The sequence below is a fragment of the Tupaia chinensis genome, unplaced genomic scaffold, assembly GCF_000334495.1.
Source record: "Tupaia chinensis unplaced genomic scaffold, TupChi_1.0 Scaffold000453_1, whole genome shotgun sequence".
Taxonomy (NCBI): domain Eukaryota; kingdom Metazoa; phylum Chordata; class Mammalia; order Scandentia; family Tupaiidae; genus Tupaia; species Tupaia belangeri.
This window is the reverse complement of record NW_006159960.1, coordinates 2,245,256-2,269,611: the sequence shown is the minus strand read 5'-3', so window position 1 is coordinate 2,269,611 and position 24,356 is coordinate 2,245,256. Positions and strand designations below refer to the sequence as shown.

Here is a 24,356-nt window from a genome sequence, read left to right as displayed (position 1 = left end):
AGTTCATTTTCCCATCTTTTAATTGGGTTAATCATTTTTTTTTCCAGTAAGCCACTTGATTTCCCCGTGTATTTTGGTTATCAGTCCCTTATCTGGGGTATAGTTTATAAAATTATTCTCCCATTCCAAGGATTGTCAATTCATACTAATTACTGTGTCTTTTGCTGTATGGAAACTTCTTAATCTGTCGTAATCCCAGTTGTCTATTTTTGGGATTATTAATTGAGTGATTTGTATATGCCTTGTGTTTTAAATTATTCTCATACATCCCTGTGTACGGGGACTTACTTGGCAGAACACATATTTTGAGTAGGGGAAATAAACAGAAAAATAAACACACAAAGACAATGCAAAACCCACTATTTTTGGATATTAATTGGCTAAAGATGTGAAGACAATCCTCACATCATTAACCAACTGGAAACATGAGAATCATAGTCAGATTTTCATTTTGTACAGATAATCCTACAGGAAAATACTGGAGTATGCATCAAAAACTACTGGCACCATGTAGTTTTTCTGATCTTTTGGGTCCAATTCTGATAAACATGTGTGGCTTCCTTTAACCTCATACTGCTCTGCAGTTTTGATAACAAGGATTTAGCATATTTACATGGCAATTGGACAACCAATTGCTGTCATTGCCATGCAAATGACTGTTCATATAACCTCATTTCTGCATGAGCTAAAAGGTCACCATGTTTGCTCAGATTGACTACTCTTCACACCTGTGTTGCCAAGATATTATTATTAACAGTTTACACATCAGGAATTAGGCATAGAGAATATAAATAATGTTCAAGATCACACATTTTTTAAAATATTTATTTATTTATCCACTCATTTATTTTTTAATTTGACCAGAAAGAGACAGAGAGAGGCAGAGAGAGAGAGAGAGAGAGAGACAGAGAGAGAGCAAACCGACAGGCCCAGGACTCAAACCGCGGTCCGCCATGTGGGAGTGTCCAGTGCCTTAACCACCACACCACCTGCTGGTCCCAAGATCACGCATTTAATACATGAAAGATTCAGGAGTTTAACTTTCTCTTGCCTTTACTTAATAAATTTTTTTTTTCCAGAGGGTATGTGCATGCGCATGAGAGAGAGAATAAGGGAAAACAAAACCCTCATTGGGGTGTGATCATGCTGCAATTCCCCTTATCCCACCTCTTCATTCTGCCAGGACTCTGGACATGCATACACATGTGCTTGGCATATCCCTCAAGGTGCTGTTACTGGAATTTAAACCATGGTTGGCCATGTAGAATCTGGCTCTTTGTGCACATCACTCAACTGCTGCACCATGGGGTCATTCTCTTTTCTAACTGGAAGCATGAGAATCACAGATTTTCATTTTGTACAGATAATCCTACAGGACAATACTAAGGTATGGATCAATGTTAGTGAGAAGATGATCAAACAGGAGGCTGTTAGAAAAGCCTGGGCAAGAGATAAGAACCTGGCCAAAGATAATGAGAATAGGGATGGAGAGGAGAGGATAAGGTTGAAGAAATTTATGATATATAGTTCACCAAGATGTTGAAAATGGGGACTAGCAGGTGGGATAGTGGTTAAGGTGCCGGACTCCCACATGGCCAACCACAGTTCAAGTCCTGGACCTGGCAGCTTGCTTTCTCGCTTTCTCTTTCTCTCTCTCTGGTCAAATATATATGTATATATAAAAAGATGATGCATACATTTAAATAAAATAATTCTTTAAAAAATAGATATTGAGAATGACAGGAAGTAGAAGTTTCAGAGAATGAGGAATCAAGAATGGTTCCAGGTTTCTGTTTTTGGTGATACTGTGAATGGTGGTGTTAACTTGTTCTTTTGGAAATAATTATTTGGATATTTATGTGTCTCCTCCACTAGAATGTGGTCAGAGACTATTAATTTTTTCCTTATTCCAACCCTTAGCACAATAACCAGCTTGATGATCAGTATGTGGATCAGAATGGACTTTACTGATGATAATTTAATCATCACCATCGTGGTATAGCATTATTAGTTGAGTCAATATTGACCAAGGATAATGAGCTAATTGAGGAACATAAACATTTATGTCCTCATCATAATTTTCAGTTCATAAAAGTGTAATTTCTCTTTATTGAGGATTCCTATTTTTTCCCTAGAATTACCACCTTTTAAACTCATTTTTTAAAAAGTCAGCTTTTAGAAAAGAACTAATTATAAAATAAGAAGATATGAATTTCATTTGTCCAATGAGGATTTTGATACAAAACTTAACAGGGGAGTGAGTAAAGTTAGTATAGGAGCAAGATTATGACACTAATATATGAGAAGACTTTCATAATCTTTTCATATCAGTTGCCTTCTAAATAAAGCAACTTTTAACTAGTTTCTTTTTAAATTTCAGTAACTAAACCCTGTAACTCCATCTGTCATATGATAAATTCTATCCTTTAAACAGGTGTTAGTACATTTTTTATTAGTCAAGCATCTAATTTTGTAAAGTGACTTAACTAGTATATGCAATGGATACCTGTAATTGTTAACAGGAGAATTAAAAATTGATCAGTAAGCATTGTTCACTCTTTTTATGCCAACAGTCTTTTGAAAGAGCCTAAGCTTTGGGTCAGATTCAATCAGACTCTAACCTCAGTGCTGTGATCTGAATGTTTATGTTCCTCCAGATTCATATGTGGAAACCTAATAACCATTGTAATGGTATTAGGAGTTGGGGCTTTGGGATGGTGTTTAGCTCATAGGGGTGGAGCCCTCATAAATGGAATTAGTGCCCTTACAAGTCCCTTCCAGCATGCGAGGCCAAAGGAAAAATGTGCTATCACATCACACCACTGAATTTGCCAGAGCCTTGATCTTGGATTTTCCAGTCTCCAGAACTGTAAGAAGTAAGTTTATGCCATTTATAAACTACCCAGTCTATGGCATATTGCAGCCTGAACAGAGTAAGAAACTTGGCCATTTGCTATTTGGATAAAACACAGAGTCAGTCATGTAACCTTTGAGCCATACAAAACAAAGATAATAATACCTTGCAGGATTGTTACCAAGGTATAGATAATGCAGGTAACATACCTGGCATGTAATAGGTATTCAGTAATGAGAATTGTTATTATTGATGATGATGTTATTAATTACTACCAGCAATCCAAGTTTAGGTTACAGACTTTATGACCTGTGACATCAGCCTTCTGGATTCCTTCCAGTCATTCATTTCCTAGCTGTTGCCTGCTAAGGTATATGAATTATATTTTAATTTTAGTGTAAGTACAGTTGTAATTGTATCTCTAATAGATTGTAGAAACATATCTTTATTACCTTCAGACAAATCAAAAGTCAGCCCCTGACTTGATCAGGATTTTTCTCAAAGAACTGAGAAAAACCTTGAAGTATAAATGTCTTTTGTGCTTTCACTTGCTGAAATCTAATGGAAGATTTACCATTTGGGGATTGCCTGCATCAGTGCTTCCTTCCATTAGCAAGGATAGGTGAAAGTTGACTGCAATTAGCTGTAATTAGCTACTGATCTTTTTGGACAACCAGAAAATCTGGCTTTTCCTCTAGACATTAAAAGGGCATTTGGAAAGGATAAAATTTTGTAGTGGATAATTCTAAGCAGAAGATATTGAATCCTTCAAAAGCAACCCATTGACCATGGTATATTCTGTTTCTAGCATATTTCTTAAGATGTGTCATTGTTGTGGGAAAAAGAAACAACAAAACATGAAGGAATTTTGCGAATGGCTGTATAGCTCTGTGTGTAAAACACTGAAGCTAATTGAATTGAATGGCTTTGAGCCCTTAGAAGTCACAAAGTGACAAGGTTTGCTTGACAGCTAGTGAGCGATTATTTCCCGTCCCACTGATTAATTTGGTCAATTAGTGGCAAATAGGAATGTCGCAAGTGGAAAGGGTAATGAGAGTCATTATAAATGTAAGAGTAAAATTGAGGGCAACCTTGTCACAAAAGGGGTCTGCTGTGGCTAGTTCAGGCAGTGACAGGACCAAGAGTTTATTCCTGTTGCTATCTCTCCTTACCTTGAAACTGAATCTCAGTCCAACCAGTTGTCTAAGAAATCAAAATGGACCCAGCAGCGTTTTCTAATGTACATATAGAAAACAATTTTTTTCCAAGTGACATTTAAAATATTCATCTGCTCTTTGAATCTTTTAATTATGTCCTCAAAGTAAAATCTTTAGTTGTGGGGCCAGATGGTGGTGCAATGATAAAACATTAAGACTGTGTGTGTGGGGGGTGGGGGGAATGACCCATCTGGGAAGGTTCTGGATTTGTGTCTGGAGACCTCCCAGGAAATGCTAGGCATACACATGCCCATGATCTGGCACTGACTTTCCAGAGGTTGGATTGAGGCATCAAGACCTTGTTGGGGTTGATCTCTGTCTGTCTGTCTCTGTCTCTCTCTCTTGCTATCTCATTCATAGAATAAATAAATTAAAAAAATCCTCAGGCGCTTTTTAGAGGAAGTCTGAATACCCAAAGGTAGGACATATCTGTGATTGCTCACTTGGGAAGTGTGAACTTTGGCATTAGCACAAGCCCACTCTATTAGTTCTCTGTAATTGCTATAAAAAGTAACCTCAAAATGGTTGGATTAAAACAACAGAAGTTTCTTCTCTCTCTGGGGGGAGATACATCCTACATCTACTCCATGCTCCTCTCCTAGCTCCTGGTGATTGCCTGCAACCTTTGGCATCCCTAGGCTTGTAGACACATCATTCCCGCCTCTGACTCTGTCTTCACATAGTATTTTCTCTGGTGCCTTCTTCCCTTCTCTGATCTAGAAGGGCATTTGTTTTGGTTATAGTGCCCACTGTAATCCAGCATGATCTTATCTTGAGATTCTCAATTATATCTGCATAAAGGGGCCACATTCACAGGTTTGGGGTGGTCATATCTTTTGGGGGGGTCACTATTCAACCAATATACCAATATATCCACTTATACAGAGAACACCTGCCAATTTGATTATGGTCCATAATCAACTGTAAGGTCTCAGAAGTAAGGAGAATGCTATATGTTTAAGGACAAGAGTTTATGGTCTTTGCACTATGACTTCAACTTGCCATGGCTTTTGGGTCGATTGTATCTACCAGACCTGATAAGCTACTGACAGCTAGCTCTGAATTTGATGGCTGGTTCCATCAGTCCCTTGCTTTCCTGTGGTTGCCTGCTTCGCCTCACTGACTTAATAATAACACCTGGTCATTGAGTACCCTTCTGATGGTCCTTCATCTTGTTTTGTTTGAGTCTGAGATCTGCTCTGGTTTTGCCATGACCTTAGGAAACAAAAATTACCAGCCTCAGTAAATCTTCAAGCTCTCAGAGCTCGTTATGGCTCCTTTTCCCACCAAATTTATAACTAAGCATTTTGAAAATGCATGGCTGTTACTGCTAACATCCTTCCTAGTTTTGCTACACTGTTGTAAATTCCTCACTCACATTTTTCATCATATCAGTCCATCAGATCTATTGCTTCATGCTTCCTGGGTTAATACTTTTACTAAAACCTCCTCAGGTTTAGCCTTCCTAAAGATGTCTATCTTGTCCCCATTCCTAAACAAAGACAACTTAAACCAGGTCTTATCCTGTGACAACTTAAACTAGGTCCTATCCTGTGACAGTGGTAGCTTCAGTTGAAAGAATAAAATACATTAATGAGAAAAGGGGATTGTCTCTGAATCCAGTTCTTGAGTTCCATGTGCCCTGCTGTGCTTCAGTTTGGCTCAGAGCATCTCTTGCACCTATTTTGTAAATGGTTTCCTGATACTCCTCTATCACAACTACAGTTGAGACTTCATGCTGAGACCAGTGACCTTCCTTCCCCCCAGATGCCTCATCACAGTCTTGCTTAAACTTTTTGGTGATCCTGTGATGACCATAAGATAAAGTAAAAAGGGCCAACCACGGTAGAATAGTGGTGATGTAGCATTCTTCTGTGCTGGAGTCAAACAGGAAGGTCCCAAGTTCATGTCCCGAGGTCTCACTGTACCTTCTGGGCATGCATACATCTCTGATCCTGGCTGACTGGGGGTGGGGGTGGATCATGCTGTGCAGACCTTCTGAGGGTCTTCAGGAAGAATAGCCCAACTAAGCTGGTATTCTAAGACAAACTATCTGTTAGAAAAATGACTAAATATTTGAGAATGAGAAGACCAAGCTTTGGCTTCCCTTCAAAAGTAATACCAATTATTCTACCTTCAGACCATCTAAAAATCAATCTCTGTCTGAACATAAATTCCCTCTAAAAAGTACTGCTGTAATAAAAACAATGTCGGCTGGGCCCTTTGGTGTTTGCTGGATGGCCTGTCAATGTGACACATTATATACATTACATCAGTGGATCTGTTGTCAACCTCTGATATGTCTGCTCTGTCCTTGCGCATTGTAGTGGGCAGGAGTGCAGGCCAGCCTGGAAGTGTGCTTGGAGGTGGCGCACACTGCGCTCGATGATAAATGCAAGGGCACCAGAGACACAAACCTCAGTTTGACATGTAATACCTAATTCAGAGTTTCATTATCATTAAAATAGAAGGGAAGGAGGTGGTGCACAGGGAAGAGAAAGGTAATTCATAGCCTCGAAGGTATATTGAGCTTTCACAGGTCCTGCTTTATATGGCAAGGCCACCTTTGAGTGCAGCATCCTTCACTGTAACACACACTGCCTTTGACGCAGCATCCTGATAAATGTGTGGCCAGTGCTGGTGAGTGCCCGTGTCTCTGCCATATATTTGCTTGAAGCAAACAGTAAGTTTTCCATTTTTATGTCCCGCACTTTATTAAGTGTATCTCTGCTGATGCCCATTTGCAGAGCAAATGAACTGGAGTGAACAGGAAAGAAATAGGTCTTTACTCATGCAAAGCCATGGAATCAGAATCCCAGAAATACAAGGCACATGCCCCTCATTGCCTTCATCAAGATGTTTAACGAGATTTCAGAATACGACCTGGCTTGTGTGTTATTCTCAGTCCTTCAGTTACGTACCTGAAGCTATTTACTACCTAAAGTATGGTCCGTATTCAAGGCAGCGGAAGCTGGTGCTCATGTAATGTACAGATTTTTATTTTTTAATGTTTACTCTTAGTGAATAGAAATTTTCTTCTGTGTTGAAAGGTAGGATAGAAAAGGCAAGATAATGTCGATAAAAGCAAGTGGATTAAGAGATAACACATGTTCATATACTAGATGTATGACCGTGGGCAACTCAGCCTCTTTTTGCCTCAGTTTCATTTTCTGTTAGGAAAATTCTTGTATACCATTTATTCTTTCCCTGGGACTTGTTTGATGCTTTTCCTATAATTCATTGATGAGTCATAGCAGTTCTGGGAGTAAGATCTATTATCAATTTGTGTAGTTACTTATTGCCGGAGGGTGCATATGCTTTCCATAGAGATGGAGAAATGAGGAGGGAGGTGCACCCCCAGAGGGGTGTGGTCATGCTGCAATCCCTTCTCTTCCATTTTTCCATCCTGTTAGGATTTTGTTAGGATTTTGGGCACACAGGCTGCCTGGGCTAAGATTCTAACCGCTGTTGGCCATGTGAGATCTGACTCCCTTACCCACAAGCATAGAGTGTGTGCACTCACTGCAGAGAGATGGAGATAGATATAAGGAGAGGGAAGGTGGAAAATCACTCCCCTGGGGGGTATACCCATGCTGCAGTACCTTCTCCTCCATTCACCTCTCGAGACTTTGGGGCATACGTGCAAGCTTACCCAGCGTGTTTGCAAGCTACCATCTTCCGGACTCCAGCTGTGGTGTCTGCCATGTGGAATCCAGCCACCTTAATCACCAAATTATCTACTGGCTCCATCAGTTTCCTTTTTACAGATTAAAAAAGTAAGTCAAGGGTCAACAGGTGTCCTGGAAGTTAAGGTGCTAGGTACTGCATAGCCGATGGCATGGTTTGAGTCCTGAACTTGGCTGCTTGAAAAACATGCTAGGCCTGTGAGTGTGTGTGTCCCAAATCCAAGGAGACTGGAGGAGAAGGGGTTGAAGTGTGGTCATCCTCCTGGAGGCTGACTTCTCACTTTCTCTGTCTCTTGCGAGCAAATGTGCTCTAAAGCAAAAAAAACAAAAACAAAAACAAAAACAAAAAACAAAAAAACCCCCAAAAAACAAAAAAACAAACAAAAAACCCCCCCAAAACAAAAAAACGAAAAAACAAAACAAAACAAAACAAGACAAACAAAAACAATAAAAAAAGAGTCAAACGAGAAGTAACTTGTCCAAAGTCACACAACTAGTAAAGGACAGAACTGAAATGTGTACTGGGCTAATCCTGGCCTCAGGGTCTGTGCTCTCAATTGCTATCCTATACTTCCAGTAGCCAGTGACTCAGTTCTCCTCGTTGTGAAGGAGGGGCCAGTGTTATCTGGAAACCAGTACATATTTCTGTACTAAATGTGTTTTCTTGTCTAGAATCAGGGGAAGGTGTCCATTCATATACCAAGTTGGTATGAATCTGTTTATAAAAGCTTTTCATGAAACACTTTCTTGAAGCTATGATGAGTCACTGCAGTGAGAGGGAAAAAATAGGACAATGTGACTGAGTTTTCCCATCCTTACTTCCCCTTTGGAAGAATGTCTGCTTCTTAATGATTTTGGACAGATTCAGTCATAGCAGAGAAAGCATTTTCTAGGAATACTGAAGATTCACTGTGAAGCACAGAACACCTGTACCTTTCCAGCTCATCAGGAGCTCCCTTGTAGATCTTATGGAAGGAATAACAGCCTAGGTTTGGTCGTGCTGCGAAGAACTGGGCTTAATCTGGCATGGAAAGAATTCTATAGTTATCTCCTCTTGCTAATGCCATTTGGATGCTGGGTAAGAATGTGGCCACTGTGAAAACTTCAAAGTGATACATAAATAGTTATTCTCTAGTAAAGTTTTTATGAGGAAGCAGTGCTGCATGGTAAGAAGTTCATGGTACTTCGATTCAAAGGGCCAGAACTTGAATCTAGGATTCATCATTTCATTGCTTTGTGACCTGGGGACAATAAACATTTTATTCCTCTGATGTGTCACTTGTAAACTGTGGTTACTAATAATTTATCTTAGAGGGATGTATGATAAATAGTGTGTATTTTTTACACTTTGAGCCTCATTCATGATAAGTTGTTATTGTGATTGTCATGAAACATGCTAGGCATGCAGTGGTCATGAATGTGCACCACTCCCTTCTCTACTTCTTAACTTTACATTCTTTTTGCTGCATCCAAGAACTCGGTCTGATATTTTTTATATTGTTAATATTCTGATAGATACCTGATTTTAACAAACAACAAATGAACTAGTTGAAGAAGGAACAAAGTGTAATTAGGAAAAAGATAATAGAAAAGGAAATATTTAGAGGAGCAAAATAGAGTTTTGACCGTATTTTAATGTTTTGGGCCTGTTAGGTTCTGTAATTAAACTTTGGTAACATCATATAGCCTCTGCTGGCGGTATATGGCTCCTGTAGGACTCTCAGTCACAGGATTTTACTCCAAGAGGGGGTGGCCCTATCATCTGGAATTAGCTAATTGTTTTGCCCATTGACCAACTGAATCAGTTTTTTCTAGAATTTGATTTATTGACTCTAAAAGAGGAAAACTCTTTCTTCATCTTTGGATCAATAGCTGTAACAACATAAATATGGAACTCTGTAGCTGTGTCCATATCTTCTGCTCCCTCTCTCCCAACACACTGCAGAAGAATTTCCCTGCAGTAGGAGAGAACCATGCTAAAACGGAGAAGAGACATAATGGAAATGATAGATGCAGTCTTGACAGGCAACATGGTGGTTTCTGAGGCCCATTCCACCAAAAATCTTCCCACTCTTTCAGTGAGTACTTATCAAATGTAGCCTTCCAAGTCAAGTGCCTGTCACTGTCCTAGAATTCGAGGACTCAAAATGGTTAAAATATGTCTGTCAAAGAACCTACACTTTAGAAGGGAGAGGCAGAAAATAAACATGATAATTAAGTAAATTACATAGTATGTTAGGGGGTGCTCAATCCAGTAGAGCAGTGGGATTAGCCCACAGTGAGAAAAAACACAGCAAGGCTGGGAGAAAGGAGGTAGGCTGGCTTCCATTTAAATGCAGGCAGGAGTCAGGTAGTCATGTGAACCCTATTTGAAGAAGGTAAGGGAGGGAGCCGAATGGGTATCTGCAGGAAGACTGATCCAGGGACATGAAATAGCAGGTGCTGAGACTTACAGCCAGAGTGTGCCAGTTTGGAACTGTTTGAGGGGAGAACTGAAGGGAAGGGGGGCAGAGAGGCCAAAGGGCATTGGTTCAGATTACCCGGGGCCAGGTAGCCATGTGAGAATTCTTACAAAAATCTTTGTGAAATGGGGAGCTGTTGTCAGGTTTTGAGCAGCAGAGTGAGATGATCTAACTGGCACATTTAAGGAATTTGTTGAGAAAGACTGTGGGTGCAGCAACCAAAGAGGCAGGAAAGCAAGCAGAAGCTGTTTCAGTAGCTCAGGCAGAGGTAACTACTGGATGTGAGAAATGTATGGACTATGGAATATGAATGCAGGACCCACAGGATTTACAGAGGGACTAGATAGCGTGATGGGAAAAATAGAAGGATCAATGATGACATCAAGCTTTGTTTTTTTTTTTTTTTTTTTTTTTAACCCTGAGCAACTGACCAATGGCATCATTGTCAGCTGAAGTGGGGAAGGTAGGAGGTATGGAGTGGGAGACTTGTTTTGGACATCACGCGTTTAAGACATCTGCTAGACAAGTGAGCAGTGATGATTGTAAGGAATTGACATGAGTCTGGAGGTAGGAAAATGGGTCTGAGAAAGATAAATTTGGGTTCCATCAGCGTATACAGAAGGAATTTCATGACATGAAGATGGATGAGTTTGCCAGAGCAATGTGTGTAAGTAGAAAAGACCCAAGAATGGGGCTCTGGGCCGTCTACCATTACAAGATCATTTGCCTCAGGGGAACTCCACTGTGGACAAGGAGTAGACTGTAAAGTCAGAGGGAAACCAGAGGAGGGTGTTGTCTGTCAATCAAGGGAAGAACACAGAAGCGGGAAGAAGAATGAGGCAGCACGGAAGCTACTGATTACCTTGGCAGAGGAAGTTTCAGAGAGGTAGTTACCATGATGTAACTGGGACAGAGCTTGACTGCAGTGCCTCAGAGAGCATGGGCCGAGAAGGATTGGCAGGCAGTAAGGATAGACAATTTTGTTCAAGGATCTTTGCCACAAAGGGGAGCAAATAAGTTAGGCAGTATTTCCCTGAAGACATAAATTAATTTTTTGAAGTGTTTTATTTTTTAAGACAGGAAAAACAGCATATTTGTAAGTCAGTGGGAATGATTTAGAAGAAAAAAGTAGCGATGGATGTGAGAGGGGAGACTCGCTGGATCACAGGCAAAAGGCGATGGGATCCAGGGCACAAGTAGAGGAAGAGGTTACCTGAAAACAGGTAGTTCGTCTGTGCTAAGGAGAGAAGGCAAGTCTGTGGGAACTCAGGTCTGTAAAGAGCTTCTTATTTGTTCTTACGGTTCTTGAGTGACTAACAGGTGTCACATTGTTAAAAGTAAACTGCTGACAATGTCAATGAAGGAGAGTTACTTGGTGCATGCCTAATCATAGTAGAGGGAGTCCACAAGCTCAGAGATACCCAGGAAGACTTCTGCAAAGAGCGACACTTGAACTGTCAGTGAAGGGATGAGGTGGACTTAAGAAGGCAAAAGGTAATGGAAAGAAGATTTGAGAGTGTTCCTCGTGGTTGGAGATGGAAATATGATGGAGGGATGAGAGTCAGAAGCCATGGTATGCAGTGATCCTGGAACACAGGCAGGGGAGATCAGAAGGCCTCTCATATGGTATTCAACTACAAGTAGTAGTTGGAACTAAGAGCAGTGAGTGTTATGAAGCACACATACTGAGTGGTGTGAATATATGTTTAAAACATTGGTGGTGATAACATTTATGTGACTTGAGACATCCGTATATGCCATTTCACTTAGTTCTCACAGATTAAGTAGTTCTTATTGTTTAAAAGGTAATATTTTAGGTCAGCCAGTGGCTTAGTGGTTAAGACAGATGGATCCCACATGGTGGAACCTGTGATTGGAGTCCCAGACTTGGATGCTTGAGAAACATGCCTAGAGTATGTGCCCAAAATCCCAAGAGGAGGGAGAAATGAAGGGGAAGGAATTGCAGTGTGACCATGCCCCATTTGAGTGCTTTCTTATTTTCTCTATCTGTTTATTCTCTGATGTACACATGTGTGTGCATGTACACACACACACACACAGCCCCCAAGGGCTATGCTTTTATATACAATATAGTTCACAGATGAGGAAATTTAAAAGTAATTTGCTTGCCAAATTAGTACAATACATCGAGTCAGTGGGAAAATTATAACTTAAAACCCAGCCCTCTGCCTCTTTCTAAACCATACTTTTCTAAACATCTCCTAAAATGTGCAAAAATAACAGGTAATTGGGGAACATGATCTTTCATAGTGTGACATAGAAAACACTTTATGAAATTACGTGAAGATTAATGATCAATGGAAAAAAACATAATCTTGACATAAAATAGTTGATACATGCTTTGCTGAATAATTTTATATCGAAAATAAAATATTTTTATTCAGTTTTCATGATTTCTTTATTATTTAGAATCTTGAACATAATCATAATTTGAAAAATGTAGGCTGTTTTAAAAATCAGCAGAAAGGGTGGCATGGTGGTTAAGGTGCTGGACTCCCACATGGCTGACCAGGGTTCAAATCCCAGACCTAGGGGCTTCCTTTCTCATACTCCATCTCTCTCCTTGTTCTATGTGTCTCTCTCTGGTGAGTGCATGTGCCCTATAGCAAATTAAAAATAAATAAATAAATAAAATCATTCTAAAAAAATCAGCAGAAAAATCTATAGTTTTAAAAGGCAGAATTGAAATATAACTTGCATTATTAAATGCTTTACGCCAGGGTCAGCTTATGGTAAAATGGAAACACAGGATAAGGGGAATCCTGCCTTTATGTCGTGTTGCACTTGAGTCAACATTGGCATGCCACCAGACTTGTAACAGGAATAAGTAATGACGTATATTCAGATTTATATAATTAAAATAATTTATACTATATTTGTTATAAGTATATCTTATTGCTTGTTTTCTTCCATTCATGCAGATTACAATCTAAATAAAGATAAGGCTATTTAAAAGTACACAATATTTTTCATTATCAATATTAATTGAAGGAATAAATTCTATAATTTGAAAATTTAATAATATTCCAATTTTGAATTTCATTTAAACATGCAGAGAGGCAAACGTTTAACTTTTGTGTGTCAGAGACGGTCATATAAAAATAAATGAGGATAGCAAAGTCTGGTTTGAAGTCTCCGTTAGGTCATTCCCCAAAGACTCTTAGTGGTAGTGACTTTTCTATCTGCCAACTGGAGCTTTCCTGTCAGCGTTGTCTTTGTTCCATCTTCTGGAATGTCACCTGAGAAGGAAGTTCAGTGTTTAGCAATGCTGTGTGACTGGACATGTTGGAACCTGATAGAACCTCAGGAGTCAGTGACCAGTGGGTGCCCCATCTGAGAATCCCTCAAAAATAAGTGTGAATAGGGGGAGCATCTTACCTCTCAGGCTCAAGTTCCTCATCAGTCGAGAAGTTAACAAGATACAGTTTACCATGCATGAGATGTGGCTAGTTAAGGCTCTGAGCTGCTGCTTTTCTTTAAGAGATGAATATTAGCGGGATTAGCAGATGGTGTAATGGTTACGTCACTGGACTCATGTAGTAGACCGCCATTCAAGTCCCAGACTCAGCAGCTTAAAACTCATGCCAGGCATGTGTGTGTGCATGCCCAAATTCCCAAGAGGAGAATGGAGGAGAAGAGATGACGGCGTGGCCATCCCCTGTGGAGGGGTTATTTCTAGCTTTCTGTCTATGTTTCTCTAGCAAGAGCACGTGCCCTGTAGCAAAAAATATCTCTCTAAAAAACAGAAAGAGGTAAATATTAGTTACTAGGTTTATTAGTGGTAGTGTACTTTGAGGCACTAAATACTGAATCATGTTTTCTATCTTTGGAGTAATCCTAATCAGTCATCAAAGCAATCTGTGGAAGGTTTGTCTGTGAAAAGTTAAATAATCACGAAGTATTGAATTCCTGGGTCAGCATGCTATAACAATAGAATATCTCTGTTCCACAGAATGTATTTAACTTCTTCCATCAAGGGCAATATTTGTCAAAAAGCAAAAATAAAAACAAAAACAAAAACAACACAGCATTTAAAATGAGTCTGAAGTCCTTTACCTTCAATTCCAAAGCCAAAAAACCCTGAAAACAAGTTTTTTTTAAGAAGTAGAATTTATATAAAATACTAAATCCTAAGTGTCCAGTTTGATGAGTCTTGACAACTGTATGCACCTGTGTGATTTCCCACCCCAGAAAAGATATCAGCCACTTCCAATAGCTCCGTAATCCTCCCAGCAACCACTTTCTGATTTTCTACCATCACAAATGAGTTTGGCCTGTCCTTAGATTTCTCATAGTCATTAGCTATGTTCTTTTGTGGTGAATGAATCCTTTCATCCAGAAAAGTTTTCAATGTCATTCGTATTGTGTCAGCAGTCTATCTCCTTGCTCTGGGTTGCATTCTGTTATATGAATATAATACACTTGTATACCCCTCTGTTGTTGAAATTTGAGTTGTTTCTAAATAGTTATTAGCTGTCACATATAAGGCCTCTATGACTATCTTATCTTTTTGTGGGCATATATTTTAATGTTGGGGGTAAAAAATACCTAAGGATGGTATTGGTGAGTTATTGGTCAGTATTTAGATGAATAAATCTTGAAAGTGGTTTTACCATTTTGCACTCCCATCAGCAGAGTATGAGTTTGTCACTTATCCTCCCCTTATCTGGCATTGTTGGTCTTAGTTTTCTGGACTTTGGTCTCCTAGTGGATGTGAAATGGTACCGCATAGGGGTTTTAATTTGTTTTCTGATCAAAACACTTGAACATATGCTTACTGGCTATTTGCATATGCCGTTTTATGAAGTAGTAGCTTAAACTCCTTTTTAAAATGTTTTTCGATAGGATTTTAAAAGTTACTGATTTGTTAGAGTTCTTTATGTGTTCTGGAAATAAGCCCTTTGCCAGATATTGCACATATTGTTTCCCAGTCTGTGGCATACCTACTTATTGAAAACGAAGCATTTAAAAAACGAATTTGAATAAACTCATTTAGCAGTACTCGATGATCCAAAATAGTATGCTGGTATTTAGTCTGTATTTATGCCACTTAGTATCAATAGTCAAATATTTTACTGCAAAAAACCAATGTGCTTAATTATAAGATGTTGTACCACAACCTGCTGGAGGCTTTACATCATAGATGGTAAGTATACTCTTTTACCTTTTTACAATCAGGAACATTTTAAATTTAAAAACCATTTGGTGTCTTGAGAATTCTGAATGTGGGATTGGGAACTCATAGCCATCAGCACATCCTTGATTAAGATGGTATGACTGGTTAGAGACGATGTTACCAGTGCACGAATCATTTGTGGCAAGAGTATTTGCAGCCTGTATTTAAGCAATTCTTACTGTATGAAAAATTATGGAAGGGATGCATTTTGAATGATATACTTCTGAAAGTTATAAAACACTTTGCTTTCTATACATTTTAATGCACATCAAGACATGAGAACTATAGGAAATTAAATTTAATTAATTAAATGATAGAAGTTAATTAAATTTTTTATTATAGTGATAAGCATTCTTATAAAATTGATTTTTCATTTTGAATTATTCATAGTTGAATATAGAAGCTTTCATCTCTGACTTGGTAATTCTTTACGTATTTCCTTAGTTGGGCATATTTTTCCTTAGCAAGCCATTCCTCAAAAGAACAGTGTCACTAAAATGTCCAACTGTAATAACAACAAGCATGTAATTGGCTCACTTCTAGTTTTAGATGGTCAGCAGTTGAATGCTGATGAGATGGTGAGCTATGCAAAGCCAGCAGTAATAATCAGTGCAACAGTAAACTCTTCCTGAGTTTTCCAGTAGATGATTATTTAAGATAAGGGATTGACTACAATTGTGAAGTCTAGATTCTTTTGCATGTCAACATATGTAAGTAATGTGGATTAGGTTCACCACCCAAAATAGCTTAATTAGAAAAATTATTAACAAAATTGAGATGTTTTTCTTTTTCAGTTTAAGTAATAAACTATTTCTCAATCAAAAAGACCTCTATTGTGTGTGCATGTCTTTTTTTGTATGGGAGAACATTTTGTATTCAGCACACTTGGTTGAGTTTTGACCATTTCTTTGGACCATTTTTGAAAAATTAAATGTATCAACTCTACCTCATGTTATCCATTTCACTGTAAATAGTAACTCTCTGCCTGGTAGGAGGTGTTTCACACTTTCTTGGGTTTCATAACCATTATTTAACAATGTCAAAAAACCTTTAAAATACTTGCAAGGGGAATTGACTAGCCCATTGAAAAATGGTTTACATCTTTAAAGACATCCACACCTAATAAACTTATATATTGAAACATCAGATGTGTACAGAAAGATTTTGTTCCTTCCCTTTAGAACCTTTAAGATTATGGAGCAAAGAAGTGGCCTGGTGGTTAAGGCAGCTGGATCCCACATTGCTGAGTGCACGAATTGATTCCTGGACCTGTTGACTTGTAAAAGACACCAGGTACATGTGCATGTGTGCCCAAAATTCCTGAGGATAATGAAGGAGAAGGGATTGCGGTATGGCCATCCCTCTTGGAGGGTTATTTCTCACTTTTCCTTTCTTCAATCTTCTGTCTTTTCCTGGCGAGCACACTCACCCTGTAGTAAAAACAGAAACAACAACAAAAGAATCTTTAAGATTATACAAACAAGATATATTTTAAATTTATTTATTTATTTCCATGAGAGAGTGACAGAGAAAGAGTAACCCCCAACAGGGTCTTTGTGCCTCGATCTACCACAAGTTTCGACTCAGAAACACACATGGGTTTGGGATGCCTGGGAAGGTCCCAGGAGGTGAGTCCAGGATCTTTCCCATGTGGGTCCAGTTGTCTTACCACTGTACCACCACTTGGCCTATATATATATATATATATATTTAGAGGTTTTTGCTATAGGGCACATGCGCTTGCCAGACAGATAGAGACAGACAGAAAGTGAGAAATCACCCTTCAGAGGGGATGGCCATGCCATAATCCCTTCTCCTCCATTCTCCTCTTGGGATCTTGGGCATGTACACACGCACACCCAGCATGAGTTTAAGCCACCAGGTTCGGGACTCTAACTGTGGTCACCTACATGGGAGTCCAGTGACATAGCCATTACGCCAGCTGCTGGTTTCCTAGATATATCAATAAAAGGATTCTCTCTCTTTTTTCATTTGTTTACTTTTTTTGTTCTGATTTGTTTGCTATAAGGCACATGAGCTCACGGGATTGGGGGGGAGAGAAAGAGAGAGGAGAGAGTGAGAAATCACCCCCTGGGTGATACAACAGTCCCTTCTCGTCTATTCTCTTCTGGAATTTTGGTCATGCATGCACACATATCCAGTGTGTTTCTCTCCCCCCCCCCCCAATCATTACCAGTACATTTATTTGGGGGGAGACGGTCAAATCTTACCATGAACTTTTACACTGGGTAGGACAAAGACACTGATCTGCCTAACTCAGCATTTGCAACTGCACAGGCAATCAGACCCTGCATGGAGGGCGTCACAATCAGACAGAGGAGCCCCCGGAACCGGCACATGATCTGAGCAGCCACTGATTTCTCATTGAAAGGCGCCACCTCGTATCAGAAGAGTAGTGTGGAGAAAGATGAGGGCAGAATCTAGCAGTCACGTCCTACACAGGCCTTGCCATGATGGCGGCCTTGTGAGGGGATCACACCCTATGAACAAAGCAGGAGAATGTTGTTCCCAGCCGGTCTGCAGGATGAGAGCCGTGCAGACTGCAGTGGAGTGAGGGGTGGGCACTGATTCCGTGAGCCTTTCTTCTTCTGTCCAGCCTGGACCCCCACAAGCCATTCTCTGGCTCCTTACACAAAGCAGACTCAGCCAATCTGGGAAATCAGGAGGTTCTTCCCCGATCCTCCAACTCCACCCCACCTCCTCCAGGTCTAAAAGGTGACCCAGTCCGCTGGGTGCAGCCCCACCCCTGCCCAACCCCATGTCTGGACAGACACATGGCAAATATGAAAGCCAAAGCCCCGCTGGGCTGGAGCACGTCTAGGTGTTGCTGGCTTGGAGTTGTCTTGCAGGTGCCCCTGGATGGTCAGGCCTCACCCACAGTGGCCAGGCTGAGACAGCATGTGTATTTTGGGTGATTCAGGTTCCTTCAGGGCAGAGCACAATCCTGATGACACTGGGCGGAAAAGGAGGCTGGATCCGTGGAAGAGCTGGCCCTGCATGCTCAGGTCCTTCCAGCAGTGAATCCAGGACTTGAACACCAGGGAGTAAGGGGGGGAGCCCCACCTGCAGCCTGCAGTTGTTTACAGCCATGAGGTCACCAACCAGAAGGACGGGGTAGGTCAGCATGCTCACTGCAATTCCCACCACAAACTTGGTATAGCTCCGATGGCCAGGGCCTGGTTGAACTGGGAACCTGGATTCTGGTCATTTCCCAGCCCCTCTGGGGTGTCACTCACACTGTCATCCACCAGGTAGCCATTGATGACATGGGCCAGCAGGTTACAGCCCCATAAGAAGACCACATCGCCCAGAAGGTGAGAGATTAAGCGAATGAAGAATCCCAGCAGCCCCTCCTCTTTTAAAATCTTCCCAATGGAGCTCAGCACGCAGCTGTACTTGGCCTCCCGTACCGCACACTGGACCATGCAGGCACTGAGATGGCGTGCAGGTGGTGGGCCAGCATGCGGGACACGCACTGCATCATCACCTCAGAGGAGGTCTCCTTACTACTTTCCTCCGAGACGTCTTCATGTCATCCTTGTTGGAAACCTGCCCAGTCTCATCCGGAGTGTAAAACCTTCCTCATGCTGCAACAACTCAGGGCACACCTGGATGAGCAGCTTCATGTAGAGCGGCCAGTGGCTGAGCGCAGTCACGCCCACGCCCGGGGCCACAAAAAGAGCCTCAGTTGTCGGGGCGTTGTCCCTGGAGCCCAGAGCCCAGACGGTCCATCCAATCTGTGAGCTGAGAGCTGCGCTGCGGTAGTGGGTGGCGAGGGTGTGCATGGTGCGCGGCTCACAAGCTCAGGCCTCGACCCCGCCACCGCTCCGCCGCAAGCTCCTGCTCCAGATCCAGCTACTGCAATCCCCGTGGGACCTCCAGATCCCAGGGCCTCCAGCGCGTTTTTCAAGCCACTTGGTTAAACCACACAATTGGCCATGTGGGATGGGAGCCAACCAACTTAACCCTCACACCATCTAATGGCGTCCATTCCTGTTTTCCGGTTCTTTTGATAAAGATGAACTGGTGTACTAAGACTGTGGCCGATGGAGTACATATTAATCTTAGGTCATAATTAGAACATTTGAGAAGATTTGCTCTTTTACGCATCAGAATTTTTTAGAGGTATATGCCTAAAGGCAATAGTGAAAACGAGACCGTCCTTTACTGTTAATTGAAGCATCAAAATTATAAACAAAAAACACAACTCTTCAAAAAATATAAAATTGCTTACAATCATTGCATTCCCTCAAATGTATGTGTTGAAGCTTCAGCGTGTGATTCTATTTGGAGATGAGACCTTTAAAATGTACTTAGCTGGAGACCAAGCACAAACTCAGCACCTCTTGTCTCATAAACATTACCAGTCTTCACCAAATGTGTGGTTTTATGAGACAAAATATACTGAACGAACAGTAGAGAAACCACACTGAATTTATTGATATACTTAAAAATGTTTATTTCTTATATGAGAGAGAGAAATAGAGAGGCAGGCTTCCCCACCAGGGTCTTCACGCTGCAATCTTAATCTTTGCCAGCCAGGATTGTGGGCAAGTATGTGCATACCATGCTCAGGGTGGTCCCAGGACAAGAACCCAGGACCTTTCCCATGTGAGTCTAGTTGGCACCAGACCCCTAATATCCTTTTAATGTGCTCATTACATCAAAAGTTAAATATTCACACCATTCACTTTAGAACTGTACTGTCCAGTATTGTAGCCACCAGCCAGATGTGACTACTTAAAATAAATAAAAATCCCAATTTAATTACAGAAATTAAATTTTAGTTATGTTGTGCCCTGGTCGTGAAGTTCCCCAAAGACCGCTAGGGTGCCGTTCCGATGTAAACACAGAAGGGTTGCTTTTATTCGGGCTCGAGCCAGGACTCCCAATCTTACCGGCACAGCGGGTCAGAGTTGAGAGCCCCGGTGTTAGTTGGGCTGGATTTTTATTTGGCTGTTAGAGGGGAGGTCGAGGGGTGCTGAGGAAAGCACTCAGCTGACAATACGTTGGTTGTAGATTACAGGGAGTGTAGCTGTCTCTGGTTGATTGGTTATTAAGCCGTTGAGTTAGGCAAAAAGTTACTTTAGGTTTCTGGTATCTCCTTTGTTTCTTTCATTGGTCAGTCGCGGTGGGGTGATGGTCTCATGACTTTTCTGCATGTCCAGCTTGCCTTTTTTGGAAATGGTGCCATCCCTCAGTAAGGTAGGACAAAAGGGAGTCATGGGACAAAATGGAGTCGCTCTGGTTCTGCTCTGGTCCTTCAGTTACATTTAATTACATTGACATTCACAGTAGCTATATTTCAAGTGATAATAGGGAGTGGCCACCATACTGGACAGTAAAGATACAGAACATTTTATCATTCTAGAAAGTTCCGTAGGTGGCACTGCTTTAGAAATATAGAATGAGGCCAACTTTATGGATATAGCAAGTCATATCCACTTTAATATTTTAATTCCTTACATAACTTGCATTTATTTTATAATTTTTCTATTTCAGGGAACACATGATTTCCCTTTGCTGGAATTTAAAACAGAAACAAATTTTAGTTTGTACCAAAACGATCCATCAGCAACTTCTGAGTGAAAACAAATCTAGTCAAGAGGGGTGTCTCTATTCCTGCCCCAAAAGAGCTACTTCCACATAGTGTCAAAAGTGGTCTCTGTTGGCTGCATCCCTATGGTTCACTTGTAGACATTTGCTCCCTCTTGGGGCATCAGAAGGACAAGTGACCAGTGTGCTCCCAGCCTGTCCTCCAGGCTGTCAGGGAAACAGGATGTGGCCTGCTCTAACAGCCACTGTGCATCCAGCCCGGCATCCTGCCCCCACCACGGCAAGGACCAAAGCATCAGAGGAATGCATAAATTCCTCACAACGCATTTAAGTGTGCAAACCTACACCCGGGAATCATCTTCTCTGACCCAGACTGGTAATCAGCTTATGCCCTAAAGCATGAGAAAAGGGTCGTTAATTATACAGTGAACCCGGTTTTTATAAGGATCACTTCGGTATGGAAAACAGAACGCCAACTGCCTCTAACTTATGTGTTTCTGTGTCCCTTCCATAAAAGTGGAACATGGGAGGTTTTATGCTATTTCTCATTTCAGAAAGAAAGAGTGACCTCTAATTAAGAATATTGCTGGCAGGCTGCATAGAGAAAACAGAGTTCGAATGGAAATGTAATAGGTCGAAGTGGAAGGTATAGATGTGCTCTGCTAGGGGCACATTATTCTCTTTCTTCTTTTTTTAAACTACAAAATATATAAAAGGTGTTAGGGCTTATAGAGCTATTTTATTGTTTTATTTTAAAATTCTAAGGATGGTCTATGGAGATTTAACCCCCTTCACCTCAAGAAATTTGTGAACCTTTCCATCTGAATCAGGAAGAATAGGATAGGTAAGAAGAGGAAGACTTTTTTGTTTTTCCTTTATTTTCCATGGGCAACCCTAAAGCTGGAGTCAGTGGCTGCCACCTTGACAATTTTCTTGGCAGCCCATATCCAAGATCAGACTCCTAGGTTTGTTCCAGGTGGGAAGAGAGTTTTTATCTCCCCTCAGACAAGCAAAAGTGTGGCTGGTATCAGCATAGTCTTAGCATCTGCAGAAAGGTTGGGCCAGGCCTGCATGAAGGCAGAGGTGGTGAACGTGGTCTTCGGTAGTTTCTATCTGTTCAAAGAGCTTCCATAGCCTCCAGTGTCTTCTCCTAGCTCTGCAGGCTGGTCTTTCCATTGTAGAAATCAGTAGTGTAACTTCGGGGGATGCATTTTGGCCTGCCAGCTTATAAGCACTGAGCTTTTACGCTTCCTCTGTCACCATTAGCTGGCAAATTATTTCACCTTCTACAATTTTTCTTATTTCTTCATCTATACAATAAGGATGATAAAATGTATTCCACTATATTGCTCTGAAGAAAAATAATATATGCACAAGTCCCTGGCACTTTTTTCTTTTCATTTTTTAAGAGGGATTTTTGCTGTAGGGCGCATGCAATTGTTGGAGAGACAGAGAGACAGAGAGTGAAAATTCATGCCCTGGGGGGATTACCATGCTGCAATTCCTTGTCCTTCATTCTCCTCTCAGGATCTTGGGCATGCTTGCACATATGCCTTGCGTGAGTTGAAGCTGCTGGGTCCAAGACTTGAACTACAGTCCACTATGTGGAGTTCAGTGACGTAACCATTACACCATCTGCTCGTCCCCTTGGCACTTTTTTTCTAGATTCTAAGTCAAAGATTCTCTCGTGGTGACTAGACTACAGATTTCTTTCTGGCCTTTCCCCCCACCCCTCCTGAGAAATTATTGGTATAGGGCACATGTACTCACCAATAGACAGACAAAAAATGAGAAATCAACCCTCAGGGAAGATGGCCACATCACAATCCCAATTCTTCCATTCTCCTCTCAGGACTTTGGGCTCTCACACACATATGCCGAGTGTGAGTTCAGGATGCCGGGTCTGGTATTTGAGCCCTGGTCAGCTATGTGGGAGTCCAGTATCTTAGCCACTATGCTAACTACTGGCCTCTGGATTTCTTTTCCTTCCTTTCTTTTTAAAAGATTTTTTTCCCCATAGGATGCATACATTTGACAAAAAGAAAGAAAGAGAGAGGGAGACAGTAAGAGGGAAAGTGAGAAATAACCTCCTATCACCTTCTAAGGATGGCCATGCCACAGTCCCTGCTCCTTCATGCTTTTCTTGGGATTTGGGCACATATGCACATGCACCTGGTGTGATTTTCAAGCCACCAGATCTAGTATTCAGACAGAGGTCATCCATGTGGTTATCAGGTGCTTTAACCACCATGCCATCTGATGTCCCCCTATGGATTTTTTTTTTCTGGGTGTTGCTATAGATTTTCAGAATCACCTAAACCCAAATAAAACTTTCCTATCCGGTGTCATTTTCTTAGGACGTTTGGCTTCTGAGATGACAACTGGTCTACGATGATTTTTCTATCAAAACAGTGAACTGTTGAGATTTTTCCACTTGGGACTTATCCTCTAAACCTTCTACTGCATCTATATTACTCTTTCATGTTGGGCCTTCATGATAATATTGAAGTTAAGAGTCAAAGGGGGACTTCAAATGGTGGTGAGGTGAAGAAAAGGGGAACGCTTAGAAAGGCAAAAGGCACGGACCAGAGTTGGGAGACTCAGAAAGGTGAGGTAAAAAGCAGTTGTGGGAGGACCAGCAGTTAGCGTAATGGCTATGTCGCTGGACTCCCATGTAGTCGACCGCGGTTCGAGTCCCAGACCCGGCAGCTTAAACTCATGCCGGGCATGTGTGCATGTGTGCCCAAAGTCCTGAGAGGAGAATGGAGAAGAGATTGCGGCGTGGCCATCCCCCTTGGGGGATGATTTCTCGCTTTCTGTCTCTCTGTCTCTCTCTGTCTGTCTTTCAGGTGAGCACACACACCCTATAGCAAAAACCTCTCCAAAAAAAAGGAAAAAAAAAAAAGCAGCTGTGGGTGCCCAAGAGTTGTGAGAGAAAAGGGGGGTCTTTGGAAATGTTGCAGAGAATAATGTGTTTACAAATGTAGAGCAAAGCACTTACTATGGCTTGAGCGTCCCTAATCCTAAAATCTCAAATCTGAAATGCTCCAAAATCTGAAATGTTTGTTTTGAACATTAACATGATGCCACAAGTGGGAAACTCCACACCTGACTTGTCACAGGTTGCAGTCAAATGCTACAGTACAAAAACTAAAATTACCTTCAGGCTTTGTGTATATGGTGTATGTAAAATGTAAATGAATTTTGTGTTTAATCTTTTGGGTTCTTTCTTCAAGTTATCTTATTATGTATACACAAAGATTCTAAAATCTGAAAAAAATCTGAAATCTGAAACACCTCTGATTCCAAGCATTAGGAATAAGGGATACTCAACCTGTTTTTTGAACTCACTGTTCTGTTTGC

At 41.0% G+C, this 24,356-nt stretch overlaps 1 pseudogene; it reads right to left on the bottom strand.

Annotated features, from left to right (window-relative positions):
• Nucleotides 1-18,307: 18,307 nt before the first annotated feature.
• LOC102477763 (mitochondrial carrier homolog 1 pseudogene) lies at nt 18,308-19,494 on the bottom strand (annotated as a pseudogene).
• Nucleotides 19,495-24,356: the final 4,862 nt, after the last annotated feature.